The sequence below is a fragment of the Amblyomma maculatum genome, chromosome 11, assembly GCF_055883805.1.
Source record: "Amblyomma maculatum isolate TAMU_Amacu chromosome 11, ASM5588380v1, whole genome shotgun sequence".
Classification (NCBI taxonomy): Eukaryota; Metazoa; Arthropoda; class Arachnida; order Ixodida; family Ixodidae; genus Amblyomma; species Amblyomma maculatum.
This window is the reverse complement of record NC_139354.1, coordinates 45,072,500-45,099,003: the sequence shown is the minus strand read 5'-3', so window position 1 is coordinate 45,099,003 and position 26,504 is coordinate 45,072,500. Positions and strand designations below refer to the sequence as shown.

Here is a 26,504-nt window from a genome sequence, read left to right as displayed (position 1 = left end):
ATTGGGAAGATGGTTTTTTTCGTCCTAAAGTGGAAAATGTTGTCATTGTGAGCGTTTTCGTTGCTGATCTTAAGAGTGAGCAGATGAAGCCAGCGAAAGGTACCAGGATTGAGCATACAGTATAGAAAGCGATGGTAGTGATTACGGCAGACGAGCACAGCAAGCGAGCCCCCTTCAAAAACCAACAATAATAAAAAAAGCACAGAAGCTGGCGCACACAGCTCCCTAGGACCCCGCTAGTTTAGGAGGTCTGCACTTCAGTGGATATTCCGGAATAACGATACTGTCCTAACAGTGACTGCAAACGACAGCCTTCGACGTCGTTCAATGCGTGCCAGACACTGCATTGCTAGCAACTTGTAGTTTGCCTGGTACTTACCGTGAACACACCTGAAAATACTCTTTTTTTTTTTTTCCTTGCGCGCAGTCCAGTCTTAAGATGGCAGGTAATGTGCTGGTGACGTATATCTCTTCTCATAAAAGGCTGTTAGTTTTCTGCCTGTGTGGACCATCTAGTATGAGAAATATTGTTAGTTAAGAATAAATATGCAGAAACGAGGACAACGTGGCTGTCAGGATCGACTGGTTGCCCGACTCAAAATACAAGCGAATGCCCCCGCAAACCAAGTTATTACTAGTAATGAGCCCTTTATAAAGTGCTCTTGAATCTGCTAGCCCAAGCAGCCCCGTTTGTGAAAACCGTACTAGTGAGCAGAAGCAGCGAGTTTAGGCGGTTCAAGATACGGTATGCGCTTTTAAAAAGCAGACGTGAAGCTCGTCATCCTCCATTAATAACGCGAAAGTTGTTCATTGGCAAAAAGGCGAACGAGAGCTTTCTCAATTTCTAATTCGGTACCTACGATGCGTGTTGACTACGCACAGCAAGCGAGTATACTTTACATATATGCAGCGATTAGGAGCAATGAACTCATGGAGGTCCTCAGTGCTTGTAGTGTCAGGCATATTTATTTAACGTTTCCGATCTCGTGTTACGTAATATCACGCAGATGCACTAGACGATGTTGTGATCGTAGCACTGCGCCGGTGCTGTGTAGACATGGAGTGACCAAAGCGAAAATCCCTACTCTCTACTTTCTCACGCGACGTATTTGCAATGCCGCAGCTTTCAAGGGAAGTCTGAAAATGATAGCTTGTCTAAAAACTCGCTCAAGTTTTGTCTTAAAGTGCCCTCTGACATACCAGTCCTTGTCATTTATCCGCTCATTCAACGCTGCTATAGTGTTCATTGTGCCGATACACATTCGAGTAAGATTAAAAATTTTGAACAGCCCGGAATGCAGCCATTGTACGACGTTATTTTCATCGCTTGACTAAATATAGAAAATTATCAGGCCAGCAAGTGTGTACACGCAAGTTATCAATTCCAACCAGTCAGGAGGTAATCGCGCGATCCCGGAGTGATGACGTCACTTTGTTTTATGTTGCAGCTTGCGAACTATTTTTCTTATATTACCAATGGCACTCCGATACAGTTACTACCAATTTACTATAGGTGCTACTATCTGCGCGAAACTTTACCTGACACAACCATCACTGTAAAACAGAAGCGAACGCTTTCAATTTTGTGATATCCCACCGTAACCGTTCACTCTTTGAGCATGAACTCGACAACAGGCAGTAGGCTTGCCAAGCTTCGACCAGAGGGACCACTGCGGCAGGAGTCCCCTAACGCTGCTACAATGTATTCTATCTCGACATCTGCCCGCGCTTCGCTCCAGCGCACCGCTGTGGCGACTGGACTGTCGCGGACGGGGTCACACTGGCGTCAGTGACACGCCGCCACACACCACCAGTACAAGGGGAGATAATGCGGCTCAAAGGTGCACGCACTAAAAGATCGCGCCAGATCGCAAGAGGAGAGAGCCTTGGGAGCGCTAGCGCGAGCAGGATGTCGACCGGCCGCTTCCCGCAGATGGCGCTTTTCCGCACCGCCGAGGAAGGGTGCGGGAGGTCCGGGGTTAAGGGAGCCGGGTGTCGCTTGGGTCCGAGTGACCCAGTGCCCGCGCGTGCCAGCACACCCAGCGCGGCCGGATGTCCTCCAGTGGACAGCTATAGAGGTAAAAGAGGGCGAAGAAGGGGTTCTTCCCGAAATAGGGTTCGGACCCCGGAGGGGCGTCCTCGAGCGGCGGGTGCGACCGCGAAATAGCTGACCGGGATCCCGAGTGACCCACAAAGCCTTTCCCGGATGTTCTTTGCTTCCCATGTAGGGGACAGCTTGCCGCCCCTTTGGCGCCCTCTTCGGGCTCGCGGAGGTGGGCGCGCCAGGCGCCGAACGATTTCAGGGCCAGCCGTCTGTTTTGTCGGAATGATCGAGTTGTCAAGCATTTTTGCTTCTTCTGGGTTTTGAGTTTAGTGATGAACAAAGGTGGTGCTGCGGATGCTTGCTTCCAGCGGTATTTAGTGCTTCACCTTGTCGACTCATAAATAAAGTTTGTACCACCACCACCAATCTATATTTCGATTTAAACGTGGCAAGTAAGAAAGTTCACCTAGTTTACAACGGAAGAAATCGACGGTGATTGCTTTACAAGCATGTATGAAATTTCATACGAAGCGCCGCAATCCATGGAAACTGCAACATATCTAAACGCCGCGATGTCTTATACCTATTCAGCCCTCCTTGTTATTTATAACCGTATATACAATATCAAACGAGACTAAATTGATCTGAAATAACGAGATCGTCGCTAGCTATTACGCAATGTCATAACAAAGCTTTGAATTATAAATGCCCAGAAGAAAGAGAGTGTACAAGTTTAGACTTGGAGCCCAAGTGTGGTTTAGTTGAGTTAGTCTATTGTTGCACAATTATTCTAAATCGTACAATTAAAATGCTTCTACGCTGGTCCGGAAGTTTGGCGACAGTTACTGGCAAGGAAAGACTGCTTTGCGCAAATGACACGTCTATCTCTGAATAAGCTAAAAGCCTCGCTTCAGCAGCGATTACCTGACAATTGTCGTTCCTGGTTACCCGTTAAGCCGAATTTTATTGTTTCTTGTGCTGAGTTAATACGGTAAATTAACCATGCGTTTTAATTATCGAATTACTATTATTAACAGGCCTGGTCTATTTTTTTTTTTTTTTTTTTTCACCGCATGCTGATGCGTGCGGGTCATAGCGCGAAGCCTTTTCATGTTCTTCTGAGCCAGATCACCTTGAAGCTTCGGGAGGTACGTAGGAGGCACAAAGGGTGCTTTTTAAGCTTTCCTTCAGCGACGAGCAGACGACAGAACGCAGACGGTACCGCACGCGGTTGTCACGCTAGAGCAGACGACGGTCACGGAACATTCGGGATAACGCGGGGTCAGAGCACCTCCTCACCGCAACTTGCATAAGACGGCGCCACGCACTCCCGTTATAGCAGAGCGCACTCAACCTATTCTAGTACTACGAAGTTATAGTAAAAAAAGAAAAAGATGAAAGGGAGAGAACACCACGAAGCTGACGCTGCACGCGCGAGGAGCAGGCGCGGGCGGGTCCTTTAAAGCAGACGACAACGGCGGGCGCCACGCGAACAGATTGCCGCAAAGAAGCAGACGACGGACACACCCAGGAGAGGCAGACGGCGATTGGCGTTCCCTTTTGCGCGGAGCTCCGGACGACAAACAGACGCACACACAATCGGTTGCAGTGTTGTGTTGTGCCTGGGCTGCGGAACCCTTCGCAGAAGGAAGCGAGACAAGAAGACAGCAAACAAAAGCTGCGCGAACGGACAGCAGCTGCTCGCCACACCACCAGTAAGGGCGCCTCTCTTGAAAGACTTTTCCTCCGGCAACGGAGCAGGAGGTCGCGGTGGTGCCCCATTGCCCTCGCTTTTCGGTGTGCCCAGGAAGGAAAAGAGAGGAGAGGGGCTTTCAGCTGCTGCCAATACCGTCATTGCTTGCTCCGGGCGGAACTGGCGTTTTTAAAGGTCCTCCGCAGCTTCTCCGGAATACTACACTCTGCGGACGCAGCCGTCTCCAAGATGGCGTCCGTCGGTCCGTCCGTCTGTTCCGGTAGAAACGACCTTGAGCCCTCCTTCTCCCGTCCTTTGAAGGTGTGTACACCTCCCCGCCATCCCCCTACCTTCGTTCCCACCCTCTCTCTTTCTTTTTTTTCTTGGCCTCCTCAGCTGATGAAGTCTTTTCGCTTGACCAACCTCCCGGTGACCCCTACGCCGGTTGTTTTCGTTTCTGGAAGGCCGCCGTGATAGGGAAAAGGAGCAGAAAAGAAGGTGAGGTTTATTTAAGTAAGCTGGCACACCGAAATGAATAAATAATAAAAGAGCCGATGAAGGTCAGGGCGCACGGATCACTTCAACTCGCGGAGCTTCAACCCCAATGCAAGAAAACCATCTAGCGCTCTGACGCGTTACTATTCCAATTTCGTTGAATTCGCCCGTTGTAAAGCGGATTCGCTACTAAGCAAACCCTTCCGCACCTGGAAGGTCTGCCCCCATAAATATAGGAAAATAGCAAAAACAACTAAACTAGAGGAAGGTGGGGAGCACAACTCGTAAAGAGTTCTGGTGCCGTCATATAGAATAAGCCTAGTGCAGCGTCTTTCTTGTCCATTTGATTGTACGGTCTTAACCTAAAAACGATGAAGATCAGTCAGGGTCAAGTAAGTGGCTACACATAGGAATATGCCATCTGTGTCAATCTTCACCAGTTGTGGCAGGGGCTGCTTGCAACAGATGTATCTGTTATACATACCGTCATCGCATTCGCTGCTTTGATTGTTAGACGATGGTTCTTGCAACGCCATCGTTTTGGGACAATACCTCGGCCTCAACGACAGCAACGACGATGGTCGCCCGCGTAATTTCGCCTAATGAAGCTAATAAGGCTTTAATGTTAGCTGTCTTGGAAGGGAATGGGCTTTAGATAGGTAGCGAGCCAATAAAGGCGATAAGGAAATACGTGTACTTATGGCAGGTTCAGATCACAAATCCGGACCACGAAACAACTATATAATAATTTGGAGAAGTGCATTTGGCGCGTATTCTAAAGTCATGAACGGCAGTTGAGCGGTATTACTCAAGAGAAAAGCGTATTTTACCAGTACTCATTCGCAGGCTGAAACATGGAGGCTAACGGAAAGGGCTCCATACTTAAGATGAGAACAACGCAGAGAGCTATGGAACAAAAACTGGTAGGTGTGCTCGCGCGCGCGTTATGCACACGTGGTGAGCAAAATGCGGCCGTATATACAGGCCCGAGAAATGGTCGTTCACTATTCGATTTTCACAATTTATCCAGAATACGTTTCCTAACATGAGAAGTTGGGCTATAGCTTGGTACGTACGCAAAAGAAACGAAGACGTAAGAGAAGTGACAACACCCTTGTATCGTGCTGTCTTCTTCTCTCACGTATTCGCCTTTCTCGCGTTCACGTTTACTATTCCCGCAACTCAGCGGACGTGTGAGACCACGCAGTACCGGGGCTACTAGTCCTAGAAATGCAAATGATCAGCACTGACAGCAGACTTCGCCGGCAGGCAGCTACCGACAGTCGAGCTATCGGCGACCGCGATCTCCCATCGCGTCACCTCCATTATGCACACGTCTGTCCCTTCGTTCCGAAACAAGGCTAATTGCTCTTCGTCGACCGCAAACGAGAGGTGTCTCTGCTGCTGGGGTGGCGCCCTGCGGTTTGGCGTTGCCGGCCCTGCCAACGCTCTTGATTAGAGGGACAAGCCATCTGGATCCCGATAAAGACACCTGGCGTTGCGCGCGCTGTTGGGTGTCGCGCGTTTATCCCCGCTTTCGCCTTGCGCAATCTCAACCTCCGAGAGTCAGGGTGGCGCCATCTCTCGACCCCTGCGGTCGCCCCGCACCTGCATTCCCTAGCACGTGGGTATGGTGTTCATTAGGCATACCATGACCTTATCTTGATCGATTCCCACTACTGTTGCTATCGGTAGCGTTCTTTGGCTGTTTCGTTGGGGCAGCGAGAACATGAAGTGTACAGAATCTGTGACGAGCAGCTGGCGATTCAATTCTGATATCTTTACGACGATATATGCTAGAGGAGTTACTGTATGACTAGAGGCCATCTGCAAGCCAAAAAATTAACGACATTCACGCTTGAAGTGGCCAAATATTCTGCAGGAGTCAACAAGCAGTTTCTTCGAGGGTGTTAAGATTAGGAGAAACATAACTCGTCTGGTTAAGGCTAACACTTTCTGCCAAATGAGAAAGGAGAGCAAGCAGACATGACTAAGAAATACTCAGAGGTTTCGTAATTTAGCTGTAATCAAAAAAGATTTCTTGCCATCCTCGATTACGGCACCTTTGTACACCTGGAATTCCAGAATTATCTTTGAATTCGGGAGAAATTTTCTCTACGAGGCCTGGTAGGGGTGCATGGACCAAATCAAGTGATCCTCTCCGCTGTGTGCACACGCCGTAACTGGTATTTAGATCCTGTTTGTTACGCGCTGTGTCAGCTCGTTAACGAAGGGATAGAGGTTATGTAGTCAACAAGCTGCATTTTCTACAAACCACGGCGAAGAAGCTCCCTGCAGCGTGCACGTTTCCATTCTCCCTTTTCTACGCCCTCTCACTGCTGGTGGCAAGTGGAGCCGTGCGTTGTCATATCTGCATCAGTGAACTCTCCCGGGAGAACACCTGACCTTGTTTCCAACCCGCGTCGTTCGGTGGCCACCTGACATCTGTCCAGGACGTGGTCGCCGGCCCTGGCAAACAAGCATCGATAGACAGGAAGTCGAAGGCGGCAGCTTGTCTCCGATGCAGAAGAGTCCTCTCGACGCCGGCTGCTCGCGGACGCAGGTGACATCGGTTGTCGGGGGCCTCCGGTAGATGGCGCCACAGGGGTCGCTAGGTTAAGGCTCCGCTAGGTAGGAAGAGCGCCGGGATTTTAACGAAGTGCGCGGCTGCAGAGGGACAGTTGCGAGCAAAATAAAAGCAAACACTTTATTTGAACCCGAGTATCCAATGGGTTTAATAACCTCAAAAATGCACTTAATGGATCACGTACTTTCGCGCAAATCCTTTCACACTGCTTGCCGTCGTGTGCGTGCGTTAAGTTACGTTCTAACCTTAACTTAAGACTTAAAGGACTAATCGGCACTTAACGCATTTCATGAGCAATACTTGCACTTCAGCCGGACTTAAAAACGCGCTTATCGACCCGAACTTTTCCTGTACGCCAGCTTTACTTCAATTCACATTAGGTGCGTTCCGATTATTTATAGTCTAGCAAGAGGCCTCCATGGACGTAATAGCAGATGTCTACATGTTCGCATATTGAAACATATTTACTCGTTCGCGCCTCACCACACCTCACGACATAAAAGCTGAACTCTTTGGAAAACTAATATACTGTTGAGATTTTTAAACTTTGTGATTAAAAACGTATTTGCAATGTTCGCAGATTTCCTCCAGAAATAATATAGTGTGTTTCACCACCCCAGTGTAAATCGACTGTCGGTCAGTGTATTGCAGCCGACCATACTGCTCGGCCTACTCATGGAAGACGACGTTACCGAAACCATGACTCTTTTATCGTATTGATGCTCGGATGTACCAGTCAAAACGGTCCAGTGAACACAAAAATGACAACAACAAAAATCTGCAAACCTAAAAACCACATAGATGAAAGGCGATATGGCTCCTTACATCAAAAGAAAAAAAAAAAAAGACTGATGCTTGCCATTACATCTGTCTTCTGCTGTCAATTGGCGAGGAAACCAATGACAGTAACAAGTTTGAATAGCATAGGCACTAATGTCAATGGGCACCAAGCCGTCATCATCAGGCGACGTTCTTCTCTTCTTTTTATTTTTTTATGAGATGATAAAGATGAACCGAAATCGCATGGAAAAGTTCGGTACGGAAGAGAGAAACCCACCTGCATGCCGTACGCCAGCCATCCTACCACCCGATGGGGTATCAAAAGAGCGACGAGTTTCAGTATATAAAAGCAAGGCACAAAAACAAATCAACAGCGTCCACTTTTACTAAAGCTCTCAGCCGCACGCTTCCCTCCTGCACATGCACAAGAACATGCAGTGTTATTAATGTCACGTCCATGAAGACTGCTCATTCAGCCGCTATCTTGCGCACGCATTAAGGGAACGAGTCACATTTCAAGGATGGTGCTTATTCGTTCAGCAGATAAAAATGTCCGCGATTCGCCATGTTTAGACAGAATAGTAGCCTGCGTCGATGCTCAGGTTGCGTTGAAGGAATCTGCTTGGATGACGTCGTGAAAAATGAAACGCGACCCAAGATGGCGGCTGTTCAACTAGGCATCTAAGTAGAGACATCTACCTGGGAGTATTGAAACGCTGCGCACCCATTTATGAAAACGAAAATAAAAGTACTGGTCAGTGCACGGCTTAGCAAGAGTGCATTACGAATTAATGTTTCTGGTTTGGTTTGATTTGGTTTAGTTCGCAGGTTTTAACGTCACCAAGCGACTATGAGAGACTTCATAGTGGAGGGCTCCGGAAATTTAGACTACCTGGGGTTCTTTAACGCGCACTCACATCTCAAAGTACAAGGACACCTTGCTTTTCGCCTCCACCGAAAAGCGGCGCTGCCGCGGCAGGAATTCGATCTAGCGTACTTGAGTTCAGCAGTCGGCCGCCGCAACATGGGAGCCACCAAGGCGGTGCAATAAATACTTCCTACATAGGTACGTACCGGCGCGGGCAAACTTGAAGGGAGCACGAAATTTCCTTCTAAAATGTTTCACGCGTTACATAATTGAAACTGGCAGTCGTGGTACGCGAACCGGTAGTAAACACCAGTGCCCTTTTACATGAACAAATATTGTTCATTGAACAATGAAGAACAATTGAACTGAACAATATTGTTCAGAGTAGGTGTGTACCGCGACTGAAACAACTACTGTACCTCTTCTAATCATATATCGACTCATTCCTGTTGCGTATTCTATTTTCTTCTAAGTCTTGGTCGGAGTAGTCTGTCTCCAGAACTAAAGCGAGCGGGTCCGTTAGTCCGTTAACGTGCCTTCTATGGAGCAAAATGATGCCCGCCTCCAGCAAAGTGGCAACTTCGTTACGCACTTCGACGTAGGACAGTCGCGCTCCCGGGCAGGTGTCAAAAAGGAGGTCTAGCACCTCCAAATAATAACAAACAAACAAAAAAATACTAAACCCGAATGCAACGTCCCCAAAGAGAGAGATCAGAGCAGGGGGAGGTGATCCGACCTAACGAACCCATCGCCAGAACAGGGGGCGCCCCTGTGACTTCCGGTCGCGCTCCGCGTCGCATTGCGTGCACCAGCCGCTGGATGGCGCTCGCGGAAGCAGGTGCAACCTCTGCCTGTTGCTACTGCTCGCGTGAGCAGCGCTGGTTCTCCTTTGTGCTTCTTTTTTATATCCCTCCCCCCCCCCCCCCCCCCCCCATTTTTTTTTCTCTTCATATCAATGTGGCTCAGTGTGAAGGCGGGTCAGAATATACTTGGCGCTCGTTGGTCTCATCTAGTCTTCCTCGTAAAGAATAAAAAGTGGAATGAACAGAACGAAGACGGAACGAGCTTGCAGAAGGAACTGCCACCGCCGACGCTTCGCCAAGCAGTGCCTCGCCCCGTAGCCAGCCATGCTTGAACTCACCCTCCACCCACCGAGTCCTACTCGAGCCACGCTCGTAGACGGGCCTCGGCCGTTGTGAATGGGAATCGGTTGTGGCTCCACCCCGAAGAAAGTTTATGAATGAACTAGGATCCCCCACCTTGAGTCTTAGGTTGCTTGTTTGTTTGTGCGCTCTTTTTCGTATCTGGAAGCGTCTTGCGTGCAAAGCTTTCGGCGAGGTCTCCGACGGGCAGTGTTGAGGATACCCTTGAATCCTAGCGGCCCATTTTGATATCAACACTGCTCGGAATTTTTTTTGTTCGCACAGTGTTGTGCCGAGCGGTAGCATGCTGTTGAGAGAAAAGTCGTTAAGAAAGCAAACAAAAAAAGTGTTATTATCGGTCCTTCCAAGATGTGTGAGAATTGACGTCATGCTAGCAAACAGTTAACGGTCTCTTACGATGTTTTAACCAGCATACGTCGTTCTTTTTGGACGGTGACGCTCGCTGATGTTAGAGCCGTCGAGACTCTAAACTATGGTCCGGCCAATAAGCAGCACATGATATCCCAATCGTCATTGGCGCCATCACTGTCCGCTGCACGACGAACACCTCTCACAACTATCTCAGACCGACACCAGCTGCGAGCCCAGTGAATTCCTTAATCTCGAACTCCTCACCGTGACTTTCTGCCGCAGCCGGCCATGTTTCTCTGAGTTTAGTATCCCTTCCGTTTCCGGAGGAGGGGGGGGGGGGGGGACCATCCGGAATCTGCTTTGTGTCCTTCCCTGAGCCCATTCCCCCCTCCTAATTTTGCCTATAACGTATCGTTAATCGATTATGTTCAGTGCACCGAACTGCGCTGTTCACTTCCTATCGCTTCACTTTGCCCATATGATTTCCCTTTGGAGAACTCGTTCCCACGCGGAAATCGTATCCTATCAAATATCGAAAATCTCATCAAATTCAACCTCGTATCGGTCATGCAAGAAAATACGCCGCGCCTGCGCTCCGAAAAAATCCCGGAGACGGCGACACCTCCTTCGGGTCCCTCGGTGTTACGCGCAGGCCGGAAGCAGAGTGCGTCGCTGGCCGGAAGCTGGCCAGGTCGTTTCCGCTCGGCCTGGCACACGCCGGGTGTGCGTTTTCTTGGCCACCCTCCTCCCACACAGTGGAGGGGGCGAAAGCGGCCGCAAGAAGACGCAGCAGCCGCATGGGGCGGCGGCGGAGAGGCTGCCACCGTCTCCTTGCCGCAGCTGTCGTGGTCGGACGCGACGCGCGTGCTCCCTCTCCGCTCCCTCTTTCGGGGCTCGCACCGGTCGTCGAGGGCTCGCACGGTGGCTACTAGTCTGCCTGGGCCCTGATTGGCAGTATCAGCAGCGCGCTGTGCTATACCTTTCAAGAGGAAGAGACGAACAATTCATGAGCAGAGGTAGGCAACCTCATGAGGTTGCCCTCTCTTGTTCAACGTTAACTATTTGGGCTCATGATAATGTAAAGTTATAACTGTAGCTCTAATAATTATTTCTTTATTATCCATCGAAGGCTATAGTTGCGTATCAGACAGACAATGGTTCAGTGTTCTGTTGCTGTCGGTGACAAGATGGCTGGTCTGATTTGTGCCCAACCGCATGAGGTTGGGTTGAAAACTCATTAGGTTGCTGACCTGTGTTCATGAGAGAGTACCCCGAAAAAGATCGAAATTCGAAGACTAGAAAAGCAGTAGAAATAAACGTAATAGCGCACGTTTTAGATATAAACAGTAGAGCGGGTTAATACGTTATTTTTTTTTTTTTTACATAAATGCTGCGGAGAGCCCGTTAACCAACTACACCACTGGAAAAAAAAAGTTGCGTAATTCTTTATTTCCTTTTTAAGATTTAAAATTATTTTGCATAGATCCTGCAGACGCGTCGATCTATTCATAAAATTGTTTATTGTGTCCAGCAGAACATTGAGACTGCGGGAAGAGGGCATGCTGTAAATGTTCTGAGAGGGGGTAGGGACACCAAACTTTTGTTGTGCCTTCTCTATTTGCAATCATGCAAGTGGTGTCAGTAAAGATGGAACGATGGAGCAGATAAGTAATTTATCCTTAATAACAAGTTTTAGAATAGCGGGACACTATCAGTTAAGGGACTAGGGTAATAGCGGGGCGTGAGTGCGCATGATCAGTGTAAGATAATTTATCGCAGTTTTTGTATGCCTCGTGAAGCGGGAACGTTCACTGAGCGCATTTACGACCCCGGCTTGTTACGTGGTTGAAACTAAAGGTTGAGACACATACAGAAAAAAAGTTTATTTGGAAGCCATACAGCGGGCGCAGGCAAACTCTATGTGATGATCTACGAATACCGTTGTCTGACGCATCATTTCGAAGGAGAAAAACATCCAAATGAACGATCATTGACGTCTCTACTTCTTAAGATATGTTTTCAAAGTGGTCCTGCAAAAACCGATACTGCTATAATTAGTCCCTGTTGTCGTGCAATTTGTTGCAGGACAACGGTGTATGTAAATGAGGGTTATCATGTTCGTTCCGGCGAATTGGACAAATAAATTTTTCGCGACGTCACGGCCGCTTAGTCCGCAGCAAACACGACAGTGCAAGACAAGACGGGGGATCAATCGGCTACCTAAGCCCACGCATTCATTCGTTTGTTCTCGCGAAATAAACCTTATTCCAGCAGTTTAATCTGAGTAGTTAACCCTGAAGTGATAATGCACCTTCAAATTGATCGTGATTGTTTTCAGAGAGCGTGCAAGAAATCATAAACGGCCTACTCGTGGCGATGGATCTGCGATCGGACTTGGACGTCTCCGTATCAATTATTGAGTTTACATCTTCGAATATTCTAGACGGATTCAACTACGCACGGCTCGCAGTGACCACCAAGCAGAATTCATCTGCCATAAAAAGTAACCCGAGGTTAAAACCTTTGCCGAACAAAAAACTAACCTCCAGACTAAATTGTATGTTTAAGAATTTCAGAGCCCTAGCTCGTTTGATGCTGTCACGTGACAAAAAAACCGATTTCGCTTTCTGCTGTGGCTGGTCAGCGGAGTAATACAGAACGCCGCTGACTAACTGCTGTTCTTTAGTTTTCTTCCAATCTGCATTCTAATACATTGTATAATTTATTTTCTAAAACTCAACTCAGCGTCGACCCTACCTTAGAAAATAATGCCGGAAAACAAAAATGCGATAGAAATTGTAAATATGAAACAGGTATACATGGGTGGAATGGAACTGGCAGTAAGGAGGCCCATCAAGCAACCAGCAATCAGTTACTGTTCTTAAGAGAAACATAGTATTGCTTCTTTTTTCGTATAGTTTCACTCTCAAATTCACGACCGCCTAGATTTCTTACCCAAGTTAAATGTGAAAATAAATTTGCTTCCTGTGTGTTAAATCATTGCTGTTTCTTTGCAGCGCTTGGCACTTCTACGCCTCCAGATATCGAATACAAACCCCTTGTGTGACTTTCGCTCCCTTGCCGTGTCCGCCCTCAAAGAAACTGAAGCATCATGTTTAAAGAGTCAGACTTTCTAATCCGCGCGGATGAAAGCTTGTTGACCCCAACGAAGAGCTCTGGGTTATACAGGTCGGTCTGAAAACAAGTTTCGCAGCCAATGGGGTGTCGAGTTTATGTCGCGTAGCTGAATCTTTCGCATCTCAATTAACGCCATAAAACTCCGTTATCAATGTCGCGTGCGCCGATCTCCAAACTCTGCGTGCTTGTCACTGCAAGCAATACACGAGTCCTCTCTGAACAACTCATGTTTGTTCATGCATAAGAAATTCGGCACGCGTCAAAACCATTCTTCAACGTCAAGGGGAAAGTCATCTAGCGGAAAGATAACGGCTCTTCGGTCTCACTTTTTCTTTCTTATTCCTTCATCCTGTCTATTTACTTCTGGTGATCTCATTTCGAATACAGCTCCGGGGCGCGGCAAAAAAGAACCGTTATGCGGCGTCCTTCCATCAACCGACCTGCCGACGATATCTGCCAGCTGTCGACACTTGCGACCGCCGGGGAAGGAGACCTGCAGGAAGTGACGTCGCCCACTTCTTCCGGTGGCACGGAAGACATCTTCGTCTGCTTCGCACCTGATTTCCCTTCCTGTCTTCTGCTGCTGCGATCTTCGCCCCTCTTCTGCCATCTTTGGGTGCCTCTCCCCGCTGACTTCTACTTTTCTTTACTTAGGGACATTCCTTTTCCATTTTGTAGATGTTTGAGTCCCTTTGACTTCCGTCCGAGGATTTAAAGGGCGACACATGTTCTGTCGCCACTGAGCTTCTCTTCTTCTTTTTCCATACACTTTTTTCTTTACACCGTCAACTGCTTCTTGGGGGCTGCTCCGCTTGTGCGCAATGTGTCGCAGACGACTCACCGTGGCGTATGCGTGATTCGTGGGGGTAACTTGCGCGACCGTCTTTTACGTCTTTTTCGTTCTTTTCTTTCTTCTTTTTTCATCGACTGCTGGTAGCAACAAAGCTGTTTTTTGAGTCCCTATGGGCGGAGTGCCTCTCCCACCCTCACTGGCTTTTTTAAAGATTTTCTCCTGCGTCGTCGCGCGTTGCCGCTGCTGCCGGAGCGGTGGTGTGTACCGGAAGCCGTGTGGTCCAGGATTCAAGATGCTGCGCCAGGCCACAAGTTGCAAGCAGCTGGCGAACTGACTTTCGCTTTTCGACTCGGCTGCCGGGCGCTTTAAACCGGTGGGGCATCTCTCCTTTCTCGCCGTGTTTCGCTTCCCGGAGCGTCGCGTAGTACTCACGCTACTTTTTGTTTATCCGTTTCCTTCAGCGCGCTCTTCAGTTCTTCAAGCCTTTGGGCCGTCGAAGTCGACGTGACGCCACAAAGTATCACTTTTGCTTTTAGGGCGCGTGGCCGACACGCTTCCGACGGCAGCACTCGTCGTCTGCTGCGCAGCTTGGCTTACTCTACGCGGGTCGTCTGCTACGCAGGGCTCCGCTTTACACCGTGCACATGTCTTCGGCATGCGTAGTACTCACGGCCGTTTTATTTATGCTTTTCGCCCGCAACCTCTTCAGCTCACCAAGCCTTTCGGCAGCCGGTGTGACCGTTACAAAGCGCTACTTTCACTTTTGAGGCGCGTGACTGGAACGCCCCCAAGAACCGCGCGTCGTCTGCTACGCAGGCCCGCTTGCCGTATGTGTCGTCTGCTGCGCATACGGCGAGTTTGGGCAGTGAGGGGGCGCCACATTTGAAACTTAATGCTGGCGTTAAAATTCAGCGTGGGCAGCGTGGCACGCGCCACGAATTGGCGTCATGCTCTGTAGCGGAAGTTAAGTTTGACCCTGTGTTCAACGCCTGTGTGAGTGACAAGGCGGAAGCTCCGCCGGTAGAGCTTAGCCTTAAATAGGCACTAGCGCTAAGTGCGCGTGCGTCATTTGTGGCCTTGGTTCACATGGTTAGGTTGGTTAATGTGGGTGCAACGGAGCTGGCCATGTAGTTCTACTCCTAATGCCTGCACAACGCTGTTGATTCTGGATAATAAAGAACTAGACAGCTGAGACTCCGGTGAATTTTTTGAAATTTCTGTTATTAATATTACTGGGGAAGTGGATTTCACTACGAAGATGATGATAATATGGTAGCATAGCTCCATTTCACCATATGCATACGTTCAGCCTAACTTGAGCCATAATAGCTTCCAAAGAACACGTATAGTTCTAGTGGAGGTGGAAAAGTTAAGAGGAAGCTCAGTAAGCTTCACCTATAAGAGCAGACGCGACAGCGCCTTCTACAGCACCTTTTATTTTCGCTTATTTTCGGCATTGAGACACAGAGTTTGGCAAAGTTTTAAGTTGGTTTGATTTTGGGGAAGAAGAAAGCGCACTATCTCCCTCACTTCTCGGTGAACACCTACACTTGTAATAAGAGGACTGCAATATGGAGGCACATGCAGAGCCGTCCATTCTTGTGTAGGGTGAACCCGGGAGGAGGTGGTCGCTCTCTTTAATCATTTTGTGTTTTTAATTGAACTACATTCCTCGGCACGTCCTGACTCCAACACAAAAAACCGTTTTTCAAAATTCCAATTAAAAGTATTTTAAAAAAAAAAGAGAAAACAGCAAATCGAAACCGAAACTGCTTTCACGGCCAGAAACGACGTTCCAGTCGACGAAACGGTGACGTCACGCTCAGTATTAGAAAAACACTCGTACGTGCGTTGGATGGTGAAAATAAAGTATGGAAATCATGATGCACTGCATAAAATGTCTGACGTAGTTCAATATAAGCCTCACAATTTCATAATCACGCGGGAAGTGGACATTAACCCCTGTATACTGTTTGTGACGTCAGAAACTCAGTGTTGCCCGCAGAAATACTCTCAACTTAAGCCATGAAAACGGCATATTTTAAAGCCGTATTGCGCGTGAATGTATTATCGTACGGCGCCCAAATTTTGTGAAATGCGTCAGGAAGGAGAGACGAACCTGTGGTAAAAGTTTCACTACAATATTCGAATGTCAAAAAACCTCCGGAGTTGCCTTTTAAAGCCCAATTCCTGGTGACACGGCTGCATGCCGAACCGAAGGGGTGCAGGCAAAGAAGGACCGGGGCGTGGGTCTTCGAATGTGTTGTCATGTATAGCCTTCCGCTCGCAGTCGGATATAGGACGCACTGACGCTCGGAAGAGAGCGGCTACGTGTTCGTGTGTTCACTCTAAGAATAAGCGACCCTGTACATATGTTGTCGGTTCGGATCCCTATCCCAAACACGACTATCAGGTGGATGCTAAATGAGAAGAGGAACGGTGCGTCACAATCTTGATAAGAAGTAACGTGTTGTTTTTTTTTTCTCGACATTTTTTTTTAATTTTGGGGTACGGCAGGGTGTTCGGCCGAGCAAGCCCTAAACGCTACCTTGTAATAGGTGTGGCGCAAATGCTTCGTCCAAGTATGGTGACATGGGGTCAATCAAAGCCCTCTAATTGAAGCCCAGTAGTTCACGCTACAGGGCATGTAGCGCGTAGAGAGGATAATCAATGGTCGGAAAGGGTAACGAATTGGATACCCAGAGAAGGAAAGCGTAGCAGAAAATTAGTTGGGCGGACGAGGTTAAGAAGTTCGCATGGGTCAAGTGGATGCAGCTAGCACAGGACCGGGTTAATTGGAGGAGTATGGGAGAGGCCTTCGCCCTGCAGTGAGTATACGCAGGCTGATGATGCCGATGATCATGATGAGTTTGCGCTGCAAGATGGCGCTGATCGTTGGTATCTTTAGTATCAGGATCGCCATCTGTACGCGAATTACGGTACGTCTGAATCGTTGTGCCGCTCAAATTCAGCTCAGCGCGTGTTCTTATTTTGTGACGAATGCAATGTCTTTAGGTGTCGTTGTTGGCTCGCCGCCAGTGACCATGTCGCAAAACGGAGGAGGCAGATCTAATTTTCTCGAGTTGTTTTAGCGCCAGAGCGAGAGTATACACTCACGAATGCCAGCGAATGCCCTCATAAAGACCGCTGCTGGTTTGCCAGAATTCGACGAAGTCATCATATATGCAAATAAACGACACATTTTATAAGCCTAGGTACTCAGGACTGGGTATAGCCCGGGCCGGCCCACCCGAGACAAATTTACCCTGGCCAGGGCCGAGCCCGAGGCAGAGTTTCCGAACGGTTAGAGACCGGCCTGCGGCCCGGCCCGGCCCAGCCCGAGCTCGTGCACAGTTTTAATGTCACTGTCGACTACCCCCTGCCAGAGGTGATTTTTATCTCACAACGCTAACGCCGACAACACCGAAGACGGATTACCTGGAGAATTGCGCCTTTCACTCCATACAAACCAATAAATAACGCATTACTGGCCGGTGAGTATATATTTGATCAATCGTAACGCGTAGAAGCAATGGCTGGAAATAAATGTCCTGTTTTGCTTGCAGTATTCTAAACTTTTTTGCAGGGGGAGCAGAAAAAAAAATATATCATAATAGACCACGGAGTCGGACTTAAATTTTTATTGGATGAAATCGATCATTGCATATGAGGTGCTGAGCATGGCAGTGAAATCTTAACTCAATAAAAATTCCTTTTCCAGGGCATCTGAGAGGTGAAACTTCGCGTAAAGGCCATTTCGAATTATATTTAAGGAATTCCATTGAAACCGAAATTGTCGCGCGTGTTTTTTTTTTTTTTCTTTCTTTCTTTTTTTCACACAGACGGAGTTTTCGCAGGGTCTCGATTATGAAATGTACGATTACGCGCTTGGAACGTTAATGAAAAGTCGCAAGCCGTTTTCTTTTTTTTTTTTTTTTCGTGTACGCCACTCTTCGGGCTGGTGTATTGAGCCTATACCTGTAATAAAGTGTTATACAGTCCCATTCGTGGCCCATTTCTGTTATTTTCCTACCGATAGCATTTTTCCATCGTTTGACCGCGCGGTTGTACGTACCCAAGCTGCTGGCAATTCTAGCGAAAAACCAAGCTTGCGCCTCTTAATGCACTATAATAGGCGGCCACCGCAAAAATGCGAGGATGCTGTAGGGATAAAATATATAATAGACTGCAATTATGCAACAAAATGGAAATCATAATCGACTACAAGTATTCAACAGAAATAGCTGAATGATCTTTTACGCCCATTCCATCTTATCTTCTGGTGCACACGAGATCGGCTTCCTTGTCTCTCCCCTCCCCCCCCCCCCCCCCCCCCCCCCCTTGAGAAAAAAAAATGCATCGAGAGCTCGTGTCCTCGCCTTACACACCGGCAACTCTGAAATGCATTGCTTACTTTCCTACTCGGCCTTTTGTTTGCTTGAGGAAGTCGCAAAACTTCAAGCGTTTTAAGTTTCACGGGACAGATGTTAGGTAAGCACTCTTCTTTTCTCATGTAACAGATGTTGGCACTCATTTTAAGTCGACGCTTTCCAACGTAAGCACGAAAAGGAATAGAAACGTGCAAGGTTGTTATAGAGGCCCCGCGGAAGGAGCGCTATTGTCATGTCGGCATTAATTATAAGGCCCTGTTCAATAGACACGCGTTCTTATGACACCCCATTTAGATAATGCTGTGGGAAAAAAAAAAAAAAAAAGGAAGAGAAATCACCTGCCCCTTTCATGTGCACAAACAAACTTACACTTTCAGGAAGTTCTGGCTCCGTTAATGCAACCCTTTCCGTCCATTAGGCTATAGCTGGAGCAAACACCGGAAGTGTATAAAAAACGCCGATAACGGTACGGAGCTGCATGTCTCCGTGCAAACACCTGGGGATGTCGTCCCAAAGGGTGTAGTCCATTAATATGTCGTCGTGTCAGCGTCGATTTATAATCTTGATTGAAGACCCACTCCCATGTTTCACTCCGCTGAGACTTTTCACGGTTTGTTTAAAGGACGGCGTTAAGGCACTCCCATTAAAAAATATATAAAAGAAGAAGAAAACTGACTCTTCAGCCATTCCCTCTCATTCATCATCATCATCATCATCATTTATTATTCCCTTAAAGATCCCTATCAGGGACATTACATAGGGGAGGGGGGGGGGGGGAGACAACGGTGAGAAAGGCATACATTAGCATAAAAACAAATAAAAAGAATACAAAAATGCATAACATTGACAAATTTGGAATTTACAATCGTTTCTTCGGCTCATGCGCCAGCGCATGCAGAATTAAGAAGAAACAACCAAAGATACGCGTTTTATCGAGAAGCGAAATCCCCCATTTTTGAATGCTTATTTGGATTGGTCTCACGTTATTTTTAGCTGAGCGCTTCGGTCGCGTCGTCTGCCTCATCAGGCGTGTTAAACTTCTAGCAAAAAAAGGTGACACAGCAAGAAAGCAGACGACGCGAGCCACTGCGGATGTTACGTCAACGGGACCGGAAGCAGGGAGAAGAAACCCGCACCAGAGTAACGTAACGTTGCATAACCTGATGGCAAACAAAGCGAGAGAGTGAGTGAGAAAGAAGGAGCAAAAGAAAGACCCTAGAAAGCTATTGAACGGCACGCGTCAGCGGCAGCTGCTCAAGGTCACTAGGTTAGAAGGTTTTCAAGGCACGGAGTCCTCGGACCGCGGCCCGCTCGGAGGATGTCTATTGCAGACGACCCCAGCCTTCCTGCCCGCCTTCTTTTTCGTCTGCACAGAGCAGACCCCGACGACGCCGTCTGCTTTCCTTTCACGGGGTCGCCATCTTGATCGCCTCGGAGGAAGCTTGCTTCAAAATGAAGTTCCGCAGGATGCGTCTTGCTTTATACGTTACTGTGCTGAACTTTTGTAACCATTTCTTTTTTGACGTGTTCGAATTGCGACGTCGTTTTCTCACCTCGTGACTGTGTTTTTCTTCAAGACATGTTTCTTTTCTTTGAGCAAGATGTCTGCTCCTTTATGTCGCTCCGATGCTTGGGGCCGTCTGCTTTTCAAAGTTATTATTCAGTTGTGTTCGAACTTCAGACCAAATGCCCTTACCGTGACTCTTCGCGTGCCAGCTTTGTCAGTCGGCATTTTTTTTTTATTTTTTTTTGCAGTAACTTTCCAATTCTTTCTATTTTATTTTTAAGTACGGAGAAATTTCTCCTCCGCGGTGAACCGCGCGCGACAAGATCAAAGAGGGAAATTCCATCACGCACGAGAGAAAGTTGCCTTGCTACAGGCTACAGAGAACAAAACCGCTGCGTAGGTATATTGACACACTTCCGGCGGGCGAGTGAGCAGAATTCTCGGTAAATAACGATAAGCTCGAGGCCCATTCTCGAGGAGGCCAAAAAGCGCCACAGTCGAGCAGACGACAGATGTCCGCGGTCGGCGCGCTCTCCGCAGCAGCCGTCTTCCAAGGCTGTCGACCACGGACAGAGGCGCGTCTGTGTTTAGGTGCTGGCAGGAATATTTTGCTCGTCCTGAAATCTGCTATCGAGTCCACAGCGTGGCAGGAGATCACAGAATAAGATGAAAAGATCCGAGTTCGCACAAAATGTTATTATGCACTACACAGAGAAAAAGAAAACACGTCAGTGTCAACGAGAGAATAAGCTTATGAAATTAATTAATTAATTTATTTATTTATTTATTTATTTATTTATTTATTTATTTATTTATTTATTTATTTATTTATTTATTTATTTATTTATTTATTTATTTATTTACTTATTTATTTATTTAAGCATATTTTAAAGCATGCTGTGCAAAGTTGGGGACAACGCAGAGGGCTATGGAACGAAAAATGGTAGGGGTAACATTAAGGGATAGGAAACGTACAGAGTGGGCCAGAGAAATAACTCAAGTTACTGACATTCTAATGGAAGAAGAAATGGGCACGGGCAGGACATGTAGTGCGAAGAGAGGATAACCGATGGTCGCTTAGGGTAACAAACTGGATTCCAAGGGAAGGAAGCGTAGCAGGGGGCGGCAGAAAATGAGGTGGGTGGACGAGGTTAAGAAGTTCGCGAGGGTCAAGTGGATGCAGCTAGCACAGAACCGGGTTAATTGGAGAAATATGGGAGAGGCCTTCGCCCTACAGTGGGCATAGTCAGGCTGATGATGATGATGATGATGATGATGACCCAGGTAGGATGGCTTATACAGACAAAGTAAAAATTGGGGCGGGGGGGGGGGGGGGGAGCACTTATTTAAGCTTCTTCGCATTTCAAGGTACGCAGTGACACTGTCAGTGGCACCGCATGTATGCCTTCGTTTGCTGAGTTTCTTCCATATAAAAGCACTAAATCCGCAACATGCTCATTAATTCCTTAATTTTTGCCTCTGCGATCTGGCAAGGACTGATTAGCATAAAGTCGCAAGCTACCCAGCTATGTGGAGAATTAGCTGGCGTAGATGTAAATGTTACGCTTTAACCAAGCTCTATACGACCGTGCCTGCCTGGTCTAGGGGACACATATCGATCTGACTCGCCATCCAAGAGTATTGGAGGATTCGATTTCCATCTATCCATCCTTCGACCTGAAAGGAGAAGCACTAGTAGCACTAGCACTCCGGAAGCGGTCACCTCGTGTGGTCTGCTAACGCGTCACGCCACCCGACAACCAATCAGTTCTCCAGCATGTAAGCGTGCTTGGCATCTGCCAAAGCCACTCCCGCGATTTCTCGCTCACAACGCTAAATGCGAGATCTTCTGGAGGACCGGGTGTTTGAAGCTATGTATTAAAAATACCGGCAGGAAAACGCACTGTCGAAAATTGCGTACACAAAAGCTCAAAGTGGAAGGAAATGAAACTATACGAAGAGACAGCACGAACTGCAAGACAGCTATAGATTCCGAAATTCGGGGCTGCAGAATATCATAATGTGATTGAAAATGCAAAGCATAAATAAAAATAATATTTGTAGGAGTAAAAACGAGGAAATGAACGTGGACAGAACGTGGAGGAAGGCGAGTGTGTAAATGATTGCCGTTTGAGGTAACAAACTATATTCCGAAGAAAGGCCACGGCCGGCCTCGAGGGAGAGCGCGCGTTGAGACTGGCCGTGGAAAGGCAAGCATAGTTCGCATAGCTCTCACCACGAGCCGCATGGCGCTGACCACCTAACATCAGCGCGAGAATTTAAAATGTTCGGTGTTTCTTATTACCTTCTATGCGGCCGAACAGCCCGTATTCTTGATCGTGTGTTTGTCATAGCTCTACCTTATATAGTGTCTTTGTTATGTGAATATGCCCCTACAATAATGCCTCATGGGCACTGTAGGTACTTAAAATAAATAAATAAATAAATAAATAAATAAATAAATAAATAAATAAATAAATAAATAAATAAATAAATAAATAAATAAATAAATGAAAAATATATTCATGTATGTTTTTGCACTGCAAATGACAGTCACGTTGCTTATTACACTGGGTTCAATATTCTCGAAATATAAGTGCTTCTGTTGCTTCTTTATGGTGTGTACGTATATCGTGTTTTTGTTGTAATAGCAGCTATTGTCAAAGATTTATGAGCAGCCGCTTCATTAAGCTATCTTAGAGTAGCTTTCCACGCTGCCTCACCCTTTTCCGAAAGAAAAAAAAATCATTTGATTTGATTTGATTGTTTGCGCCAGCACTGTGCCGGTTGTATGCGTAATTATAGACCTGAACATCCGTCATGAAGAGTACAACAGAAAGGATAAAATCAAATTGTTCGCAAATTCAACCTCGTCTCTTAACCTCATTATTGATCGGCACACAAAACAACTTTTCAGTGTGTCTTGATATGCTAAAAGGTGTTGCGAGATTAATATCATGCTCATTGGGTAATAAAACTTGTTCTAACTTTCACTGAAAGCTTCCGATATCGTCTTTTCCAGGAACGCATCAACGAAAAGTATCCACGAAGTCGATGGTGCGATATCTGGCTTATAAGGTGAGTCAAACCAATCGCCTGCTATTATTCTTCCACAGCGTAGGCGCTGTTGGGGCCTATTTCAAGAAGTGATGCCCTCTAGGAAAAGTGGCTGTTCCAAGCTTTGTTCTCACGCCCCATGCTCTAAAAAAGAAACTCTAATTCTAAAAGACAAAGTTACCAACTCTTCTCGACGAATCGAAATTTCGGTCAACATAAAGTGAAATTATTAATAGGACACAGTGAACTTGTATTGCTCGATGGGTGCAAAAAAACTGGCAATTTCCCGAACGATGCAACGACCGACGACTTGATTTATAAGGGGCATAAGCTATTCAATACAGCGGCGCTAATTAACGTATGCAACTTGTCGAAGTCACAGTGAGTGCACTGGATGGCGAGATTTCAACGCCCAGCCTTTGTAGCCTGATGATTAGTGAGCTAGCGTCAGAAAATCACCTGCCATCCAGCTCGCTAATCAACCATTTTCTGGGGTCCCCCACCATATTAGGGATTCGTGCTGTGCGGTAGCATGTTAACGCTGTCAGCGTTCACATCATTAGTCAAGCACCCTTATACGGGCCGGGAGGCAGCTGCAGTGATCAGTCGACCAAGGACTCCGGGCAAAATTTGAACGGAAGGAAGAAGCACTTCTGACGATGCTCCGCCGAGCGTGAAAACGATGCCCGCAGTGTCAGTCGCCGCACGCGGCGGAAGTTACTTCCTCCCCTTCCTTGCCGACCCAGCCGGAAACTCCGCAAGGAAGGGGAAAGAAAGGACCAATTGGGGAAATAAAACGGATACGGCCGCGTTGCAGACTACAAAGCAGACGGCGGCGGCGCGAGCAGACGACAAAGCAGAGACGGAACGAGCAGACGACAAGGAGCTAGGCATAAGGGTGGGGAACGAGGGACACGGTTTGCAGTCTATTTGCGAGGTACAATTGGGCTTCCCGTCGAGTCTCGTCTACTCCGAGATCCGGTGGATGCGGGGTCGCCTTCTCCGCGCCCTCCCGATTTGAGGAGAGACCACTGACCGAGTCCTAGAGACCGACTAATGTGGTTCCGGTTCGCAGACATAAAGACGCACAGCTGGGTCGCAACGTGATGTGGTTGTGCCGATGAAAGACTCCACTAAATCCGTATTCGAAGGCAGATGCAATTTTAGTTCAGCGCGTAACGCAACAAAACAATGTCGGTCTCGATCTTCTTGTGCTTGTTACTGAGAAGCACACTGGAAATGTTATTTTTGTTAATAGTTCGGTGTAAGAATCGAGGCTGTCAAGCACCAGTGTTTGACGTCCCGTTAATTGCGTCGTGTTCCGATAACTGCTGCAACGCAGGTGATTGCATGAGTTACGCCTGTCACAGGAGTTGGATAACATAAAAAAAAATATAAAACGTTATGGTGTTCACAAGACAGCAGAAACGCTCTGATATGAGTTTTTTTTTTTTTTTTTTTTGTGACAAGACCGTGTACAGTGCGGAACACTAAGTAAGATGGAGTCCAAAGTCAAACTCCTCCCTCAACACTAATGTATCGCGGAACAGTCCAATTCAGTGTCAGGCTACACACACAACAGGAAAAAGATCATTTTACGGAACACTTGCAGACTGTTTCAACTTATACGTCATCCTATTAATGCTATTGAATAGAGGAAGTATTGCTTACTTTTTACACAGCCACCTCTCAAACTTGATTTCTCCCCCGTACATTATTTATTTATATTGTATAGAAGCTTTGCCCTAGCAATCTTCATTGCGTACTTGCTTATCAGCGCGCCTGTGATCTCAACAAGGCGCCGCCTCGAAGTATCACGACCCCTGCCTCTTCATCACACGAACGCGTAGCATTGTTGCTGTCTTCTTTTTACTAAACACAGTGCTGTGATCCCATCACTCGTCGTTAACCCTTCGGTGATTCGCTACGTTTATAGCCCCACGGAAGTGTCGCCAGCCATAACGAATTGTCTAAGCCTCGCCATTTCTCCCGCATACGCGGAGCCATCGACAGAAACAATGCATCATGGCGCTGACGCCATAAGGAAACTGGACGCTTCCGGCCTCTCCCTAACCTGTCCCTAGAGCTCAGCAGTAATAGCAAGCATCTTCGCCGCCAAAAGAACCGTCTGCTTCAGAAGGTCGTCTGCTACGTGCCATTCCTCGGTGTGCCCTTTGGTGCTGCCCGAAGGATTACGCGTTATTTACTTATTAAGTGAGTGCAAACAGAACACTGGACAGACAGTGAGTTCACGAGCAAAGAATATGTCCCTCTCTCCCTCTCTCTATGTCCTACGCGTGCAAGCGTGTGGTGCACTGAGTTAATCGCAAGCCTCATTGCCCATCGGTGCTGTCAGCGTTCAAGACCGAAACAAAAGCAAAGACTGACCGTCTGCAAAGCAAAAATAAAGGCCCCGCTGCTCTCCCGCGCTTCCCACAGGCCAACTTCACAATGGCGTGTGGACTGCGATTAACAGACGACCAGCGGCGCGCATCTAGCAACTCTCTAGCTGCGCTCATCGCCCCGGCAGCAGGGTCACAAAAATTTTCTTCTTGTAGTTGCCGTCTGCGCTAGGCGGCAGCCATTTTGTGTTCCTATTGTTTGACACGTATACTTTGGCAGACGACGCTGCAGCGGCCGCGCGTCGTCTGCTTGCACCTTTCGGGAGCAGACGAACCACGAAGAAGGGGGCAAAAGGCGGGAACGCCGCCGCCGCCGCCGCTGTTGTCGTGTTGCTCCGTCGTGGCGCACGGGGCGTAGCAGACTTCGGACCCGGCGCCGCCGCCGGCCCGGCAATAATGGCCGGTAATTTGTCCACTGACTCGTGGGAAACCCTTGCCGGAGTGCATCACCCCCCTCCCAAACCCTCCAGTGGACTCTGGAGAGAGGAAAGGGTCGCCCCTTAAATACGTTTTGTTTCGCCCCATTGTAAGAACGCGTGCGCGAGCATTAGCCGCAGAATGAGGTTAGACTAGTCGGCCCGACCGGTGGATGTGTCCGTCCCCGTGTCGCTGGCTTGGAGCGTGGTGGCATTCGTTTTCCTCGTCGTGATAAACTTATAAACGCTGACTGTTAAGCTTTGCTTCTTGGGCTGGTGGGCCACAGGTTTGAACGACAGATAAATGTTTAGCTTATCTCTCGCCTCGAGGGATGCGTTTTTGTAATCGCTTCACGGGTCTGGATCGCGTGAAACGTTTAACTGCGTAACAGCGGGAAGCAACTGTTGATGCATCCGAGTCGTCCGAAGTTGCGTGACGCCTGTAGTTAACCAAGGGCGCAATCCAAATACGCAGTTTCAAAGACGCTGGCGACAGCGTGTGAGGTCCTTCCCCTGAAAAGGCGGGCTCGTTAAGATCTTGTGTGATACCTCGCGGTCTTCACGCTAGGAGTCAAGGGTTCGAGTCCGTGCTCCGAGTGATGTCGCTTGGGTAGTCAAGGTCGGTCAAGTACCTGCGCGCTCATGCATGCGGCGTGCTTAACCCAGAGTTAGACCTCAAGCATTTGGTATAGACTTGGATGCGTACGATAACGTTACTACGCCTCAATTACCTGTCCAGGTATAAATGATTCTTATTAAAGTTGCTTTTTTTAAGCATCTTGCATTGTTAAGCGATTCGACATTTTATGCCCTTTTTTC

The 26,504-nt window shown here is 47.7% G+C and overlaps 1 long non-coding RNA gene across 1 annotated transcript in view; it reads right to left on the bottom strand.

The window, feature by feature from the left end:
• Window positions 1–385: 385 nt before the first annotated feature.
• The window catches only part of LOC146173708 (uncharacterized), a 71,506-nt gene continuing 45,387 nt past the window's right edge, over window positions 386–26,504 (bottom strand). Inside the window, exons 2-3 of the long non-coding RNA XR_014702106.1 lie at window positions 6,639–6,899; window positions 386–512 (exon numbers count right to left, since the gene is read on the bottom strand). This is a non-coding gene — a long non-coding RNA (uncharacterized LOC146173708). The remainder of the gene's footprint in view (window positions 513–6,638; window positions 6,900–26,504) is intronic.